The following is a 16,948-nucleotide window of genomic DNA, read 5'->3' on the forward strand; positions in this document are numbered from 1 at the left end:
CTGGTGTTTCTCCTTGTTGCGTTGATCTCGTTTCTCACTCAGCACAATAAACCTCGCTTCTTGTCCTTTCTTGGGGTACCGCCGCGATGAAGTGCAGGCGCGGTCCCGTAACGTTCTCTCTGTTCGCTAGGCCTCTGTCAGGATCCCACCCCTGACAGGGACCCCCCTGAGTCTCTCCCCGCAACACCCTCTGCCACAGGGTGTTGCCTGTTCAATTCCCAGTCAGCTTCTGATCTAACTTCCTATCCTACCCCCAGTTTTACCAGACTGTGAGGAGTGGCCTAATACATAGCGCCCTTAGCTCCCCCTGGAGGCCAGACTGTGAAATGTATTGGTGTCTGTGATACCTGGTCAGGTGAACTCCTTCAGTGCCGTCAGACGTACCATAGCCCCCCTTAGTGGCGGAGCAACAGTACTGCAACGACCAGGACTCTGGGGCGCTGCACATTTATTCCCAGCGCTGATCTCTCCTGCAGTAGCAGAGTGTTTACTGTGTCACCAGCAGATCTGCAGGAATGATCAATGTCATTTATAACATTTATACAGAATAGAAGTTGAGACAAAAACTCTATAGCCCTGATTGTTGGTGTTTTATTATTCCTTAATATGGCAAGAGCAGTTCTGCTTCAGAGCCAGTCTTAAAATGGAGATAGAACCGACCTTATATTGTGAAGTCCTAAAAGCTGGAATATATCCTGGTCCTTCTCTATGGTTAACAATTGGAAAAGAGAGAATCTGACCCCACAGAGCAGCGTACTTGGTTGTTAAGGTGTTCTCAAGTCCATAAATTGCTTTAAATACTTAGACTGCATGGAAATAAGCAAGTTTGCAATTGACTTGCTTTTTCTAACTGCTGTTATTTTCCTGTTGTGAATACTGTTATCTTTTATAATGTACAGCTTGTTTCCATAAATCCTGGCCTATAGTGCCTGGCTGAGAGTGCACAGTAGATGTTAAGAGGGTTAACTCTTAACATCCCATTCAGCTCTCTCCAGTTCATTGATTTCTATACAGCAGTTACCAGCTCACCTTCCTCCTCTCCCTCTCATCTTCTGAAGATATGTGGTTATAAATCACCGGCCCAGCATATATTAGAGCACGTTTGCTAATCTTGGCTCTCTGTTGTCTTGATATGTGTGCTTGTTCAAATTGCCTTATTATCTCTCAGTATATGTATAGTAATAACAATGTGGCTGAATGTGTTATAGCAGAACTTGTGCTGAGCTTATAGCTCTAATAATAGTACAGCTCTGTTCACCAGAGCCGTCACTCAAAGAGGTGAACCTGACCTTCCAGAAACCAGGAAGTAAGGAAACTGTAAGGAGACTGCATTGCTATGAACTGCTCAAGAGACAACTTGAGAATACATCTTAAAGCAGAAGAGCAGACAATGGTTATCTCATAGAAATTTGAGCGTTAAACAAACCACAGGACCTTTACCGTCTTCACAGGGATCAGTGACAGAGAGTGAGCTTCATGTGTCCACATATCAGAGGAATGTATTGAAAATTCATGTCAGTAAGTAGTGCAGAGTCTGCACTACGTACCTGAATGTATAGGCTCCTCCTTGTAATTATAGGCATGTCTGCTCCTCTTGATAGTAGAGGAATATTGTCTTCATAGATAAGGTAGATGACTATTTCTCAGGATGATAGCCTCAATTCTGCCTCAAGGATTCTTCCTCCGGAAGATTCAATATGGGCAATTTTTTTCCACCAAGTTAATGTGAATGACTTCCTGCCTAGATTGTAAGGCTCCACTGCCTCAAGATAGTTGTGGCCTCTCCCTTTTAAAGATCAGATGGTGACTGGTGGTCAAGGTGGTTATGGTGCCTCCACTGCCTTTAAATGCCTTGGGAGTACTTCCAGAAACTAAGCTTCCTCTGATTCTTGATGGTAAAGGGGCCTACTCCTTTGGACTTGATATTAAGGGAGTATTTTCCTCCAATTCTTGATGGTGAAGGGGGCCTTCTTCTCCCTGTGAAACAAATGACTCCTTCAGATGGTAATGGTGCCTCATTTGGCTCAAGATGTTCTGAGCGCCAACTCCAATTCCAGACTCCAGATAATATGAGTCTTTTCCTCCAATTCATGATGGTAAAGGGGTCATTACGCCTTGTGACAAAACGGTCTTCTCTATATGGTAAAGGCGCCTCATTTGTCTCAAGTTGTTCTGGGCGCCACCTCCGCCTACAGACTCCTGATGTGATGTGAGTCTTCTCCTCCACTGATGGTACTGTTTGACCTTGATTGAAGAGAAAACAATTTTTAAAACTATTACCACAAGATCTTTATAAAGTGTAAGTAAATCATTAATAAAGGCTCCATATCAAAATTAAAAAAACAGGAAAACTGATCCCCAGCACCCACCAATTGCTAATACAGAATATATAGGTCTGGTTTTTTGTCTGTGTATTTTTGTATGGAGTATAAAAATGGTTTATTTCTTGGATAGATCGACACTTAGGCTATATGGACATGTTCAGGAATGTCTGCAGAATTTCCCTGAACAAAAACGGACTTTTTCTGCAGGAAATCTGCATGCATTTTTTGCCCTTTTTTTGCGGATTTTTCGCTTTTTTTCCCCGGAGCTTCCCAATGCAATAATATAGAGGCAAAAATGCAAAAAATCCGCAAAATTAATGAACATGCTGCGTTTTTTACCTCGTTGCGTTTTTTACGTGGAAAAAATGCAGCATGTGCACAAAAATTGCGGAATGCATTAAAAATGATGGGATGCTTATGTATGGTTTTTTTAGCATTTTTTCCACAGAAAACGGCAGAAAAAACGTGAAAAAACAGCGAAAAATCCTAAATGTGTGCACATAGCCTAACAGTAGAGTAAAACTTTTCATTAATCTTGAGAAAAAGAATGGCCTGTTGTGTTCTTAAAGAACTTTAGGTACTCACATTTTAGCGATGGTTTCTGCCCCGGCAGCTGAAGAACAGAAATCTTATGCTAAAAAACAAAACAAAAGAAAACAAACAGCATGGATCCGATTCATCAAAGCTTTTATACCAGTACTAGATGGTGGCCAGATTCTAACTCATCTAGAATATGTATAGTAGTATATAGCACAGCCACGCAGTATATAAGGCAGGCCACATAGTACTGTATATAACACAGCCCATGTAGTATATAACACAGCCCACGTAGTATATAACACAGCCACGTAGTGTATAGCACAGCCCACGTAGTATATAACACAGCCACGTAGTATATAATACAGCCACTCAGTATATTGCCCAGCCACATAATATATTGCACAGCCACGTAGTATATTGCACAGCCACATAGTATATTGCACAGCCACATAGTATATTGCACAGCCACATAATATATTGCACAGCCACGTAATTTATTGCACAGCCACGTAATATATTGCACAGCCACGTAATATATTGCACAGCCCCGTAGTATATTGCACAGCCCCGTAGTATATTGCACAGCCCCGTAGTATATTGCACAGCCCCGTAGTATATAGCACATCCACGTAGTATATAACACATCCACGTAGTATATAACACATCCACGCAGTATATATTGCAGCCACGTAGTATATTGCCCAGCCATGTAGTATATAACACAGCCACGCGTAGTATAATGCACAGCCACGTAGTATATAACACAGCCACGTAGTATATAACACCGCCACGTAGTATATAACACAGCCACGTAGTATATAGTACGTAGTATATTGCACAGCCACGTAGTATATAACACAGCCCACGTAGTACATAACAGCCAAGTAGTATATAGCACAGCCACGTAGTATATTGCACAGCCACGTAGTATATTGCACAGCCCATGTAGTATATAGCACAGAGACGTAGTATATAACAGCCCACGTAGTATATAGCACGTAGTATATTGCACAGCCACGTAGTATATAACACAGCCCACGTAGTACATAACAGCCAAGTAGTATATAGCACAGCCACGTAGTATATTGCACAGCCACGTAGTATATTGCACAGCCCATGTAGTATATAGCACAGAGACGTAGTATATAACACAGCCCACGTAGTATGTAACACAGCCAATGTAGTATCTAACACAGCCCACGTAGTATATAGCAATGTGGGCACCATATCCCTGTTAAAAAAAAGAATTAAAATAAAAAATAGTTATATACTCACCTTCCGGCGGCCCCCGGATCCAGCCCAGACGTTTAGCGATGCTCCTTGCGACGCTCCGGTCCCAAGAATGCATTGCGGCAATAACACGTGATGATGTAGCGGTCTCGCAAGACCGCTATGTCATCTCCGGTCATTGCCGCAATGGATTCTTGGGACCGGAACGTGGCGAGGAGCGGGAAAGGCATCGGAAGGTGAGAATATAATGATTTTTTTTTTTTTTTTTAAATTATTTTTAACATTAGATCTTTTTACTATTGATGCTGCATAGGCAGCATCAATAGTAAAACGTTGGTCACACAGGCTTAATAGCAGCGTTAACGGAGTGCGTTACACCGCGTTATGCCGCGTTGTAACGCAATCCGTTTAACGGACTGCTAAACCGCAATGGGAGCACTGACTGGAGAGGAGTAGGGAGGGGGCACTGACTGGGGCGGAGTAGGGAAGGGCGACCAATCAGCGACGCGGGATTTCCGTGACAGACAAACAGGCGGAAATGACCTTTAGACGATTATATAGATAGATTCTAGGGCAACAACTGGCAGCTCAGATAAAATTATGCGACTGGCGTTCTAATGTAATAACTGCACCTGCATTTACCTGGATAGGAAGCTGATGTTCCTGCTGTTCTTCCTGAAGACAAAAAAAAAATAAATGATTACATAACATGGAAAGAAAACATACTGTATTCCAGTAGTCAGGTCATCAGTGCCTGGAGATACATTTTATATTATGTTCATTCTGATTCTACTTCCATCCGTGCAGCATTAATTGCCAGCGCTGATCTTTCCTTCCGTAACATAGTATCCACTGTATAACCAGCATGACTTATAGAACATCATTTATGTCCAATAGGAGGGGAGAGAAAATCTCTAGGGCCCCAGACTTGATTAAGGGTGCATAGGCGTAAGATGCTCCATATTCATTAAAAGGGTCTTGCCTCTTACTGAATTTGGAGCTTGTTTCAGCTAATGTGCGCTGCCACAAGAATTGTTACTCCATTTGGGGACTAAAGTACATATTTGTCTTAAATTCTATGCCACTTTTTTTGGTGTTAGCAATGAAGAATTTATCAGCTCTGCCTAATAATACCCCCTATAGGCTAAGATGTCAAAAAGTTATTATAGCTGACCGGGCCTGGGGTAAAAATGCCAAAAGTTGAGCAGATACGAGTTGCTCAAAAATGTTTAAACTGGCATGAACTGCTGGATGAATCAGGAGATTCGGGACCACAGTTTTCTGGTAATAATAAATTATTATATTACACAGACAGTGTTTTTCATTATTTTCGATAGGATATTGTAATAGTAAGATAAGAAATGACGTAGAATGAGGTAAAGGTGTTGACCCTGAATTATCATAAGTGTGATCTGGACAACCCATTTAGACTACATTTTTGTTTTAAAATATCTTATTACTAAGATGTTGGGATGCAAAAACATCAAGAAAAATCTCTAACTATTACGCCTCCTGTCCCATCTTCTCACTATTCTTCTCCATGCAAGATGCATTCACAAACTTGTAGGTTTTGACTCCTCATCTGGGGATCACCATGGGTTCTTCCTCATCCTCCTCTATAGCGACCTCCCTGCATAAGAACACAATACAACTCATATATGAATAGGAACTTATTGTAGCAGCCCATGGAAATATACAAAGAAAGGGAAACTGCAGAGCCAAAAACAAGGCAGGTCACAGTGATTATATATATATATATACACAGCTCTTGCAAAAATTAAGAGACCATTGCAAAATGTTCAGTTTGTCTGATTTTTCTCTTTAGGACGGCGTCACACTGACGTTTTAACCAGCCGAGTGCAATGCGATAAAAAAAAAATCGCATTGCACTCGGACCAATGTTCAGCTATGGGGCAGCTCCCACCAGCCGACTTTTTGTCGGCCGTTTTCCTCAGTCCGAGACAATCGCAGTATGCTGCGATTGTCTTGGACCGAGGAAAACTCTCAGCTCACTCGCACCCATATAAGCCAATGGGTGCGAATGAGACAACGCACATCACTTGGATATCATCCGAGTGCTGTGCGTTATAAGCGGACCCCAGCAATGGAGGAGATGGAGAAATTCATTTCTCCGCCTCCTCCGCAGCTGTGCTCCGATCCTCCCTCGAATCGGAGCACAGACGCATGACACTCGGCTCCTGCTCTGCTGCGAACAGGAGCCGAGTGTCATTAGCATATCGCATCCGATGATCTCGCATCGGATGTAATACGCCAGTGTGACGCCGGCCTTATAGGTATGTTTTTGAGTAAGTCGGAAATTGCTATTTTATTCTATAAACTACTGACAACGTGTCTCCGAAATTCCAAGTAATACATTAATAAATTTTGTATTTATTTTCTGAAAATGAGAAATGGGCAAAATAACAAAAAAATGCATTGCTTGCATACCTCAAATAATGCAAAAAAAAAACAAGTTCATAATCATTTAGAAACAATACTAATGTTTTAACTCAGGAAGAGTTCAGAAATCAATGATTTTTAATCACAGCTTTCATGTGGCTTTGCATGCTTTCCACCAGTCTTTCACACTGCTTTTGGGTGACCTTATGCCACTGCTGTAACAAAAATTTAAGCAGTTCTTCTTAGTTGATGGCTTGTGACTATCCATCTTCCTCTTGATTACATTCCAGAGGTTTTCAATAGGGTTCAGGTCTGGAGATTGGGCTGCCCATGACAGGGATTTGATGTGGTGGTCTCTCTTCCACACCTTGATTGACCTAGCTGTGTGGCATGGCGCATTGTCCTGTTGGAAAAAACAGTCCTCAGAGTTGGGGAACATTGCCTGAGCAGAAGGAATCAACTGTTTTTCCAGGATATCCTTGTATGCGGCTTGAGTTATACGTCCATCGCAAAGATTAACCTGCCCAATTCCAGCCTTGCAGAAGCATCCCCAGATCATCACTGATCCTCCACCAAATATCACAGTGGGTGAAAGACACTGTGGCTTGTACGCCTCTCCAGGTCTCTGTCTAACCAATAGACGACAAGGGGCTGGGCAAAGCTGAAAATTAGACTCATCAGAGAAGATTACCTTACTCCAGTCTTCTATGGTCCAATCCTTATGGTCTTTGGCAAACTTCAGCCTGGCTCTCCTTTGCTTCTCATTGATGAAAGGCTTTTTTCTAGCTTTATATGACTCCTGAGTTATTTGAGTCCTGCCTTGAGTCAGTCTCTTACAAACTGTTCTTGCCGAGCACTTCACCCCAGCTGCCATTTGCCATTCTTCCCAGGTATATATAATTGTAGATATAGACTGTATGGGCTGCTGTCAGTTATATATTATTGGAGCGCTCGCTGGGGCCTAGGGTACCTTTAAGAACTTGGTACCGGGCCTGTTCTTAAAGGGATGTGACACGGTGGCAATGACCCGGTCCATGGCCCAGGGCATCCAATAAAAGGGGAATAAGTCCATGGAATAAAGTCTATGGTAGTAGTGTTCATGACGCCACCTGTGGTATTTGGTCAGAGATGACCAACGCTGCTTAAAGGGGTCCTCTGGGGATGATGGTACTGCAGCAGGGATGGTATGACTTCCCACAGGTGAAGCTTAGTCCCCAGGGCTCCTGGTGTAGTGAATACAGATTACTAAAACTGACCTGCCATTATGATTCTCCAGGTCATTACGAGTTCATAGACACCAAACATGTCTAGGTTCTCTTTTATCTAAGTGGTAAAAAAAATTCCAAAATTTGCTAAAAAAAATAATAATATTTTTTTGCAGTTTTCTGATACTGGTAGCATCTCTATTTTTTGTGATCTGGGGCTGAGTGAGGGCTTATTTTTTGCGTGCCGAGCTGACGTTTCAAATTATAGCACATTTAGTGATCAGGTTAATCCTTTTTTTTATTAATAGATAGATTTTTTTTTAATTGTTTTATTTTGGTTGGGGCGAAAGGGGGGTGATTTAAACTTTTATATATATTTTTTTTCTTTTTAAACACTTTGTTTTACATTTAGGCATGCTTTAATAGCCTCCATAGGAGGCTAGAAGCATCCACTACTCAGTCGCCTCTGCTACATAGAGGTGATGCACAGATGATGACAGATCACCTCTATATAGCTGAATTACAGCATTGCTATGAGCGCCGACCACAGGGTGGCGCTCATAGCAATCCGTCATCAACAACCAAAGAGGTCTTCAGGAGACCTCTGATTGTGATGGCAACGCAGTGCTTGTTACATGTCACTGTCAGTTTGACAGCGGCATTTAACTAGTTAATGGGCGCGGGCGGATCGCGATTTCGCTTGCACCCATTGCGGGCACTTGTCAGTTGTCAGCTGTTGAAAACAGCTGACATGTCGCAGCTTTGAGGTGGGCTCACCGCCGGAGCCGACCTCAAAGTGGGGGATACTGCCAGCTGATGTACTATTCCGTCAGCTGGCAGAAAGGGGTTAAATTGTATAAAGTCTCTTTCTAGTTGAGATAGACAGTCTCTGAGGGTCTGGGGTGAGGTGTGTGAAGCATTGGGGACAGTGGCGTGACGTCTATGAAGGTCTCTGTAGTGCTGCGGACATCAGAGGTGGTTGTAGGGTTGCTGCCATCAGAGCGGCTGGAGTTTAATATGAGGGAATCTGTCTTCAATATATATATACTAGAAATAGGCCCAATGCTATTGCATCGGGAGTGCGGTGAAATTAACATCTGTGTATCCTTAGTGGTGCTAACAGGAGCAGTGGACATGTGTCACACCATTTGCGCTTTCCAGCATACCTGTTCAATGTCATCCTTCCGCATTTGTGTATTGTATTTGCATCATTTGGCTTCTTTCACACCTGTGCACTGTCTCTTCCTTGTTGAGCCAATGAGCCAGGGGCGCTCAGCCAATGAGCGGTGCCGCGCGGCTTTGAGCGGCACGGGATTAAGGCTATGTGCACATGTTGAGATGCTTACCTGTCTAAATGGGCCTCAATACAATTGCACAAGCAGGGCGCAGCGGACCCAAGTAAAATGGCAACTGCACAGGTGCAATACCTAATGAAACAGCCAGCCTTCAATCAGGGATTGGCCGTGTGGCACACCAATGCAAAAAAATATACTCTGTATGTGGCGTGTTCACGCAAGGAATGCAGAACATCTGGTTCTCAGCCTATTAATGACGCGCTATGGCGGGCTGCCCAGTGCTATGATGCATCCTGTGTGAACAGAGGCCACAGTTTACAGTGCACCCTGAAAAAAATATAACGTTCAAAAAAACATATCAATATATGTAAGGTATTGGTTGATATTCTGGCCATAATATGTAAGCTGGCAACCCACGTCAAGGGTCCTTATGTTTGCCAGTCCTACTCTAACATGAAAATCACAAAAACAGGAAACTTTTTCTTGAATATTGGAGGATTTTTTCCTCTTTTTGTGATTTTTATGTGCACATGTTGCAGATTTGCCTGCGGATTTATCCGCACTGAATCCGCATCTCTTGACAGAAAACGCAGGTGCGTTTTTTATGCGGTTTTGATGCGTTTTTTGATGCGGATTTGTATGCGTTTTTGAATGCTTAATAAAGAACTATTATTGAACAAAAAAAAAAGATTTGTGATGTAATTCCTTGTCCAACCTCCTCTTTTACATTTGTCTCCAACTGAGAACAGATATGAGATAGATAGATAGATAGATAGATAGATAGATAGATGATAGAAGGAATGAGAGATGGATAGAAGGAATGAGATAGATACTATAGATAGATAGATAGATAGATAGATAGATAGATAGATAGATAGATCTATAGACAGTGGCGCAGTGGTTAGCACAGCAGCCTTGCAGCTGGAGTCCAGGGTTCAAACCCCACCAAGAACAACATCTGCAAAGAGTTTGTATGTTCTCTCCGTGTTTGCGTGGGTTTCCTCCGGGTACTCTGGTTATATGTTAGCGCTAAATAAAAATAAAGATTATTATTATTAGATAGATAATATCTATCGATCTATGTATAGATCTATCTATCATCTATCTCATTCCTTCTATCTATCTCATTCCTTCTATCTATCTGTCCATCTATATAATTCCTTCTATCTATCTATCTATCTATCTATCTATCTCATTCCTTCTGTCTATCTATCTATCTATCTCATTCCTTCTATCTATATCTATCTATCCCATATCTAAATATCTATCTATCTATCTATAGATAGAAGGAATGAGATAGATAGATAATAGATAGATAAATAGATAAAAGATCGATGATAGATAGATAGATAGATAGATAGATAGATAGATAGATAGATAGATAGATAGATAGAGTACAGACCAAAAGTTTGGACACACCTTCTCATTTAAAGATTTTTCTGTATTTTCATGACTATGAAAATTGCACATTCACACTGAAGGCATCAAAACTATGAACTAACACATGTGGAATTATATACTTAACAAAAAAGTTTGAAACAACTGAAATTATGTCTTATATTCTAGGTTCTTCAAAGTAGCCACCTTTTGTTTTGATGACTGCTTTGCACACTCTTGGCATTCTCTTGGTGAGCTTCAAGAGGTAGTCACTGGGAATGGTCTTCCAACAATCTTGAAGGAGTTCCCAGAGATGCTTAGCACTTGTTGGCCCTTTTGCCTTCACTCTGCGGTCCAGCTCACCCCAAACCATCTCGATTGGGTTCAGGTCTGGTGACTGTGGAGGCCAGGTCATCTGGCGTAGCACCCCATCACTCTCTTTCTTGGTCAAATAGCCCGTGCACAGCCTGGGTGTGTGTTTGGGGTCATTGTCCTGTTGAAAAATAAATGATGGTCCAACTAAACGCAAACCGGATGGCATAGCATGCCGCTGCAAGATGCTGTGGTAGCTGTTATGACCTGGTGGTTAAGAAGCCACACTGATATGACCTGGTGGCTAAAAGGCAACATAGGATGAACTCTGAGGAGGTGGGAACTATATAGACCGCAGTTCCTGATCCTAGCACCAACACTAGCAGTAGCCGTGGGATGTTCCTGTCACTACCTAGACACCTCGTCACAGCCGGAGATCTAGCTACCCCTGAAGGTAGAAAAGGAAAGCTAACTTGCCTCAGAGAATTTCCCCAAAGGAAAGACAGCCCCCCACATTTATTGACTGTGAGTGGAGAGGGAAATGACATACACAGAAATGAAATCGGAATTTAGCAAAGGAGGCCACGACTAACTAAATAGACAGAACAGAAAAGGGTACTGTGCGGTCAGTATTAAAAGCTAAAAAGCCACGCAGAGATTGCAAAAACTCCACACCGGACTAACGGTGTGGAGGGCAAATCTGCTTCCCCAGAGCTTCCAGCCAAACTGAATAATTCATACTGATAAGCTGGACAAAAACAAGCACAAAATGAACTGAACGATTATGTCCACAACTAGTGGTGGACAAAACGAACAAACATGGACTTAGCTTTGCAGAAATGGACCGACTAACAGAGAAATCCAAGGAGAGATCTGACTCCAACCAAGTAACATTGACAGCTGGCATGAACTAAAGACCAGAGCCAGGTTAAATAGCAAGGCCAGGGGAGACGATAAGTGAAAGCAGCTGCTACAGCCAAACTCAAGGAGCAGCAGTTCCACTCGAAACCACCAGAGGGAGCCCAAGGGCAGAACTCACAAAAGTACCATTAACAACCACAGGAAGGAGCCCCAGAACGGAATTCACAACAGTACCCCCCCCTTGAGGAGGGGTCACCGAACCCTCACCAGAGCCCCCAGGCCGATCAGGACGAGCCAAGTGAAAAGCACAAACCAAATCGGCAGCATGGACATCGGAGGCAACAACCCAAGAATTATCCTCCTGGCCATAACCCTTCCACTTAACCAGATACTGAAGCTTCCGCCTCGAAAAACGAGAATCCAAAATCTTCTCCACCACATATTCCAATTCCCCCTCAACCAAGCCCGGAGCAGGAGGGTCAACGGAGGGAACCATAGGTACCACATATCTCCGCAACAAAGATCTATGGAACACATTATGAATGGAAAAAGAAGCTGGAAGGGCCAATCGAAAAGACACCGGATTGATAATTTCAGAAATCTTATAAGGACCAATAAAGCGAGGCTTGAACTTAGGGGAAGAAACCTTCATAGGAACATGACGAGAAGACAACCAGACCAAATCCCCAACATGAAGCCGGGGACCAACACACCGACGACGGTTAGCAAAACGTTGAGCCTTTTCCTGAGACAACGTTAAATTGTCCACCACATGAGTCCAAATTTGCTGCAACCTGTCCACCACAGAATCCACACTAGGACAGTCAGAAGGCTCAACCTGCCCCGAAGAAAAACGAGGATGAAAACCAAAGTTACAAAAGAAAGGCGAAACCAAGATAGCCGAACTAGCCCGATTATTAAGGGCAAACTCGGCCAACGGCAAGAAGGTCACCCAATCATCCTGATCAGCAGACACGAAGCATCTCAAATAGGTTTCCAAGGTCTGATTGGCCATTTGTCTGAGGATGAAATGCTGAAGAAAAAGACAAATCAATGCCCATTCTAGCACAAAAAGACCGCCAAAACCTAGAAACAAACTGGGAACCTCTGTCAGACACAATATTCTCCGGAATACCATGCAAACGAACCACATGCTGAAAAAATAATGGAACCAAATCAGAGGAGGAAGGCAACTTAGGCAAAGGTACCAAATGGACCATCTTAGAAAACCGGTCACAAACCACCCAGATGACAGACATCTTCTGAGAAACAGGAAGATCAGAAATAAAATCCATGGAAATATGCGTCCAGGGCCTCTCAGGGATAGGCAAAGGCAAAAGCAACCCACTAGCACGGGAGCAGCAAGACTTGGCCCGAGCACAAGTCCCACAGGACTGCACAAAAGAACGCACATCCCGCGACAAGGAAGGCCACCAAAAGGACCTAGCAACCAAATCTCTGGTACCAAAAATCCCAGGATGACCAGCCAACACTGAACAATGAACCTCAGAAATTACCTTGCTAGTCCATCTATCAGGAACAAACAGTTTCCCCACTGGACAGCGGTCAGGTTTATCAGCCTGAAACTCCTGAAGTACCCGCCGCAAATCAGGGGAGATGGCAGAAAGAATCACCCCCTCCTTGAAAATACCAGCCGGCTCAAGGACTCCCAGAGAATCAGGCAAAAAACTCCTAGAAAGGGCATCAGCCTTCACATTCTTAGATCCCGGAATATACGAGACCACAAAATCAAAACGGGAGAAAAACAGAGACCATCGAGCTTGTCTAGGATCCAACCGCTTAGCAGACTCGAGGTAAATCAGATTCTTATGATCAGTCAAGACCACAACGCGATGCTTGGCTCCCTCAAACCAATGTCGCCACTCCTCAAATGCCCACTTCATAGCCAACAACTCCCGATTGCCGACATCATAATTATGCTCAGCAGGCAAAAACTTTCTGGAGAAGAAAGCACACGGTTTCATCAAAGAGCCATCAGAACTTCTCTGAGACAAAACGGCCCCTGCCCCAATCTCAGAAGCGTCAACCTCAACCTGAAAAGGGAGAGAAACATCTGGCTGACGCAACACAGGGGCAGAAGTAAAACGACGTTTAAGCTCCTGAAAGGCCTCAACAGCCGCAGAGGACCAATCCATCACATCAGCGCCTTTCTTCGTCAAATCGGTCAGAGGCTTCACCACACTGGAAAAATTAGCAATAAAGCGGCGATAAAAATTAGCAAAGCCCAAAAATTTCTGAAGGCTCTTTACAGATGTGGATTGAGTCCAATCATGAATGGCCTGGACTTTAACAGGGTCCATTTCAATAGCCGAGGGAGAAAAAATGAAACCCAAAAAAAGAAACCTTCTGAACTCCAAAGAGGCACTTAGACCCCTTCACAAATAACGCATTAGCACGAAGGACCTGAAATACCATCCTGACCTGCTTCACATGAGACTCCCAATCATCGGAAAAAAACAAAATATCATCCAAATATACAATCATGAATTTATCCAGATAATCCCGGAAGATATCATGCATAAAGGACTGAAACACAGATGGAGCATTAGAGAGCCCGAAAGGCATCACAAGGTATTCAAAATGGCCTTCGGGCGTATTAAATGCTGTTTTCCATTCATCACCCTGTTTAATACGAACAAGATAATACGCCCCTCGAAGGTCGATCTTAGTAAACCAACTAGCCCCCTTAATCCGAGCAAACAAGTCAGAAAGCAAAGGTAGAGGGTACTGGAATTTGACCGTGATCTTATTGAGAAGGCGATAACACAGGTCAACAAAAAAAATTTTTTTTTCTGGTGTCCAAAATATTTTAATGAATTTGGGGTATTTTTGGGGTGCTGATTCTGAATATGCTATCAGTTTTGCCAGATTGGCTCAAGTTTTTGACATTTTTGGTATCTTATTTATAGCACTTGTTGGTAAATGCGACGCATCATCTCATTAATTTCTTTGGATTAGTACTTGAACTGAGCAGTTCTCAATATAGTTTTGTGTTAATTAGTGTTCTAAAAGTTTGTTCATAGCTTGATTTTTGCACTAACTTTATGTTGTTGTCTGTTTTCCAGTGAAAAGCATGAACTCATCAAGAAGAAGTTGTCTTAACGATCCAGACTCATTCTGTTACATTTGTGGTGAATACACACTGCCAAAACATAGAAGAAACATAACAGACTTCGTAAAAAAAGTGTATTTTGCCTATTTTGGGGTTATGCTTGGGGACCAAGACAAGTTTTGGGCACCACACATAGTGTGCAAAGCATGTATCGAATTATTACGAAAATGGAGCAAAGGACAAAGAAAAAGCTTCAAATTTGGTGTTCCAATGGTGTGGAGAGAGCCAAAAAATCATCATGATGACTGTTATTTCTGTGCAGTGCAAGTGCAAGGATTCAATAAGCATAAGAAACGAAAATGGGAGTAACATGGAATCTGCAAGAAGGCCTGTCCCTTATTGTGAAGATGTGCCTGTACCTGTGTTTACCATAAATAACAGTCATCATGATGATTTTTTGGCTCTCTCCACACCATTGGAACACCAAATTTGAAGCTTTTTCTTTGTCCTTTGCTCCATTTTCGTAATAATTCGATACATGCTTTGCACACTATGTGTGGTGCCCAAAACTTGTCTTGGTCCCCAAGCATAACCCCAAAATAGGCAAAATACACTTTTTTTACGAAGTCTGTTATGTTTCTTCTATGTTTTGGCAGTGTGTATTCACCACAAATGTAACAGAATGAGTCTGGATCGTTAAGACAACTTCTTCTTGATGAGTTCATGCTTTTCACTGGAAAACAGACAACAACATAAAGTTAGTGCAAAAATCAAGCTATGAACAAACTTTTAGAACACTAATTAACACAAAACTATATTGAGAACTGCTCAGTTCAAGTACTAATCCAAAGAAATTAATGAGATGATGCGTCGCATTTACCAACAAGTGCTATAAATAAGATACCAAACATCTCAAAAACTTGAGCCAATCTGGCAAAACTGATGACATATTCAGAATCAGCACCCCAAAAATACCCTAAATTCGATGAAATATCTTTGGCACCAAAAATGCTGTTGACCAGTGTAATCTATACAAGGCCGCAAGGAGCCATCCTTTTTGGCAACAAAAAAGAACCCCTCTCCCAACGGTGACGAAGACGGGCGAATATGCCCCTTCTCCAAGGACTCCTTTACATAACTCCGCATAGCAGCATGCTCTGGCACAGACAGATTGAAAAGTCGGCCCTTAGGGAACTTACTGCCAGGAATCAAATTAATAGCGCAATCACAGTCCCTATGAGGGGGTAGGGAACTGGACTTGGGCTCATCAAATATATCCTGGAAATCCGACAAAAACTCAGGAACTTCAGAAGAAGGGGACAAGGAAATTGACATCAAAGGAATATCACTATGTATCCCTTGACAACCGCAACTAGTCACAGACATAGATTTCCAATCCAGCACTGGATTATGTACCTGTAACCATGGAAAACCCAGCACAACAACATCATGCAAATTATGCAACACCAAAAAGCGAATATTTTCCTGATGTGCTGGAGCCATGTACATGGTTAATCGTGTCCAGTACTGAGGTTTATTCTTGGCCAATGGCGTAGCATCAATCCCCCTTAAGGGAATAGGGCTCTGCAAAGGCTCCAAGGAAAAACCACAGCGTTTGGCAAATTCTAAATCCATTAAGTTCAGGGCAGCGCCAGAATCCACAAATGCCATAACAGAAAAGGACGACAATGAGCAAATCAGGGTAACAGACAAGAGAAATTTAGGCTGTACAGTACTAATGGTAACAGACCTAGCGACCCTCTTAGTACGCTTCGGACAATCAGAAATAGCATGAGTAGAGTCACCACAGTAAAAGCACAGCCCATTCTGACGTCTGAATTTCTGCCGTTCTGCTCTAGTCAAAATCCTATCACATTGCATAGACTCAGGACTCTGCTCGGAAGACACCGCTATATGGTGCACCATCTTGCGCTCGCGCAGGCGCCGATCAATCTGAATGGCCAAAGACATTGATTCGTTCAAACCAGCAGGCGTGGGGAACCCCACCATAACATCTTTAAGGGCTTCAGAAAGACCCTTTCTGAAAATCGCTGCCAGGGCATACTCATTCCATTTTGTGAGCACAGAGCACTTTCTAAATTTCTGGCAGTATACTTCTGCTGCTTCCTGACCTTGACACAGAGCCAGCAAGGTTTTTTCTGCCTGATCCACAGAATTAGGCTCGTCATACAGCAATCCGAGCGCTTGAAAAAATGCGTCTATATTGAGCAATGCAGGATTTCCTGGCTCAAGGGAGAATGCCCAGTCCTGCGGGTCGCCACGCAGCAGAGAAATAACAATCTTCACCTGCTGAATGGGGTCACCAGAGGA

General features: G+C 42.9%; 1 long non-coding RNA gene across 2 annotated transcripts in view; it reads right to left on the reverse strand.

Moving 5' to 3' along the window:
- Positions 1–445: 445 nt before the first annotated feature.
- Positions 446–16,948, reverse strand: part of LOC143815412 (uncharacterized) — a 42,272-nt gene continuing 25,769 nt past the window's right edge. For both annotated transcript variants that reach the window (XR_013223745.1, XR_013223744.1), the window contains 5 exons: positions 5,596–5,724; positions 4,737–4,769; positions 2,910–2,958; positions 1,548–2,244; positions 446–507 (listed from right to left, as the gene is read on the reverse strand). This is a non-coding gene — a long non-coding RNA (uncharacterized LOC143815412). The remainder of the gene's footprint in view (positions 508–1,547; positions 2,245–2,909; positions 2,959–4,736; positions 4,770–5,595; positions 5,725–16,948) is intronic.

Source organism: Ranitomeya variabilis, chromosome 3, assembly GCF_051348905.1.
Source record: "Ranitomeya variabilis isolate aRanVar5 chromosome 3, aRanVar5.hap1, whole genome shotgun sequence".
Classification (NCBI taxonomy): Eukaryota; Metazoa; Chordata; class Amphibia; order Anura; family Dendrobatidae; genus Ranitomeya; species Ranitomeya variabilis.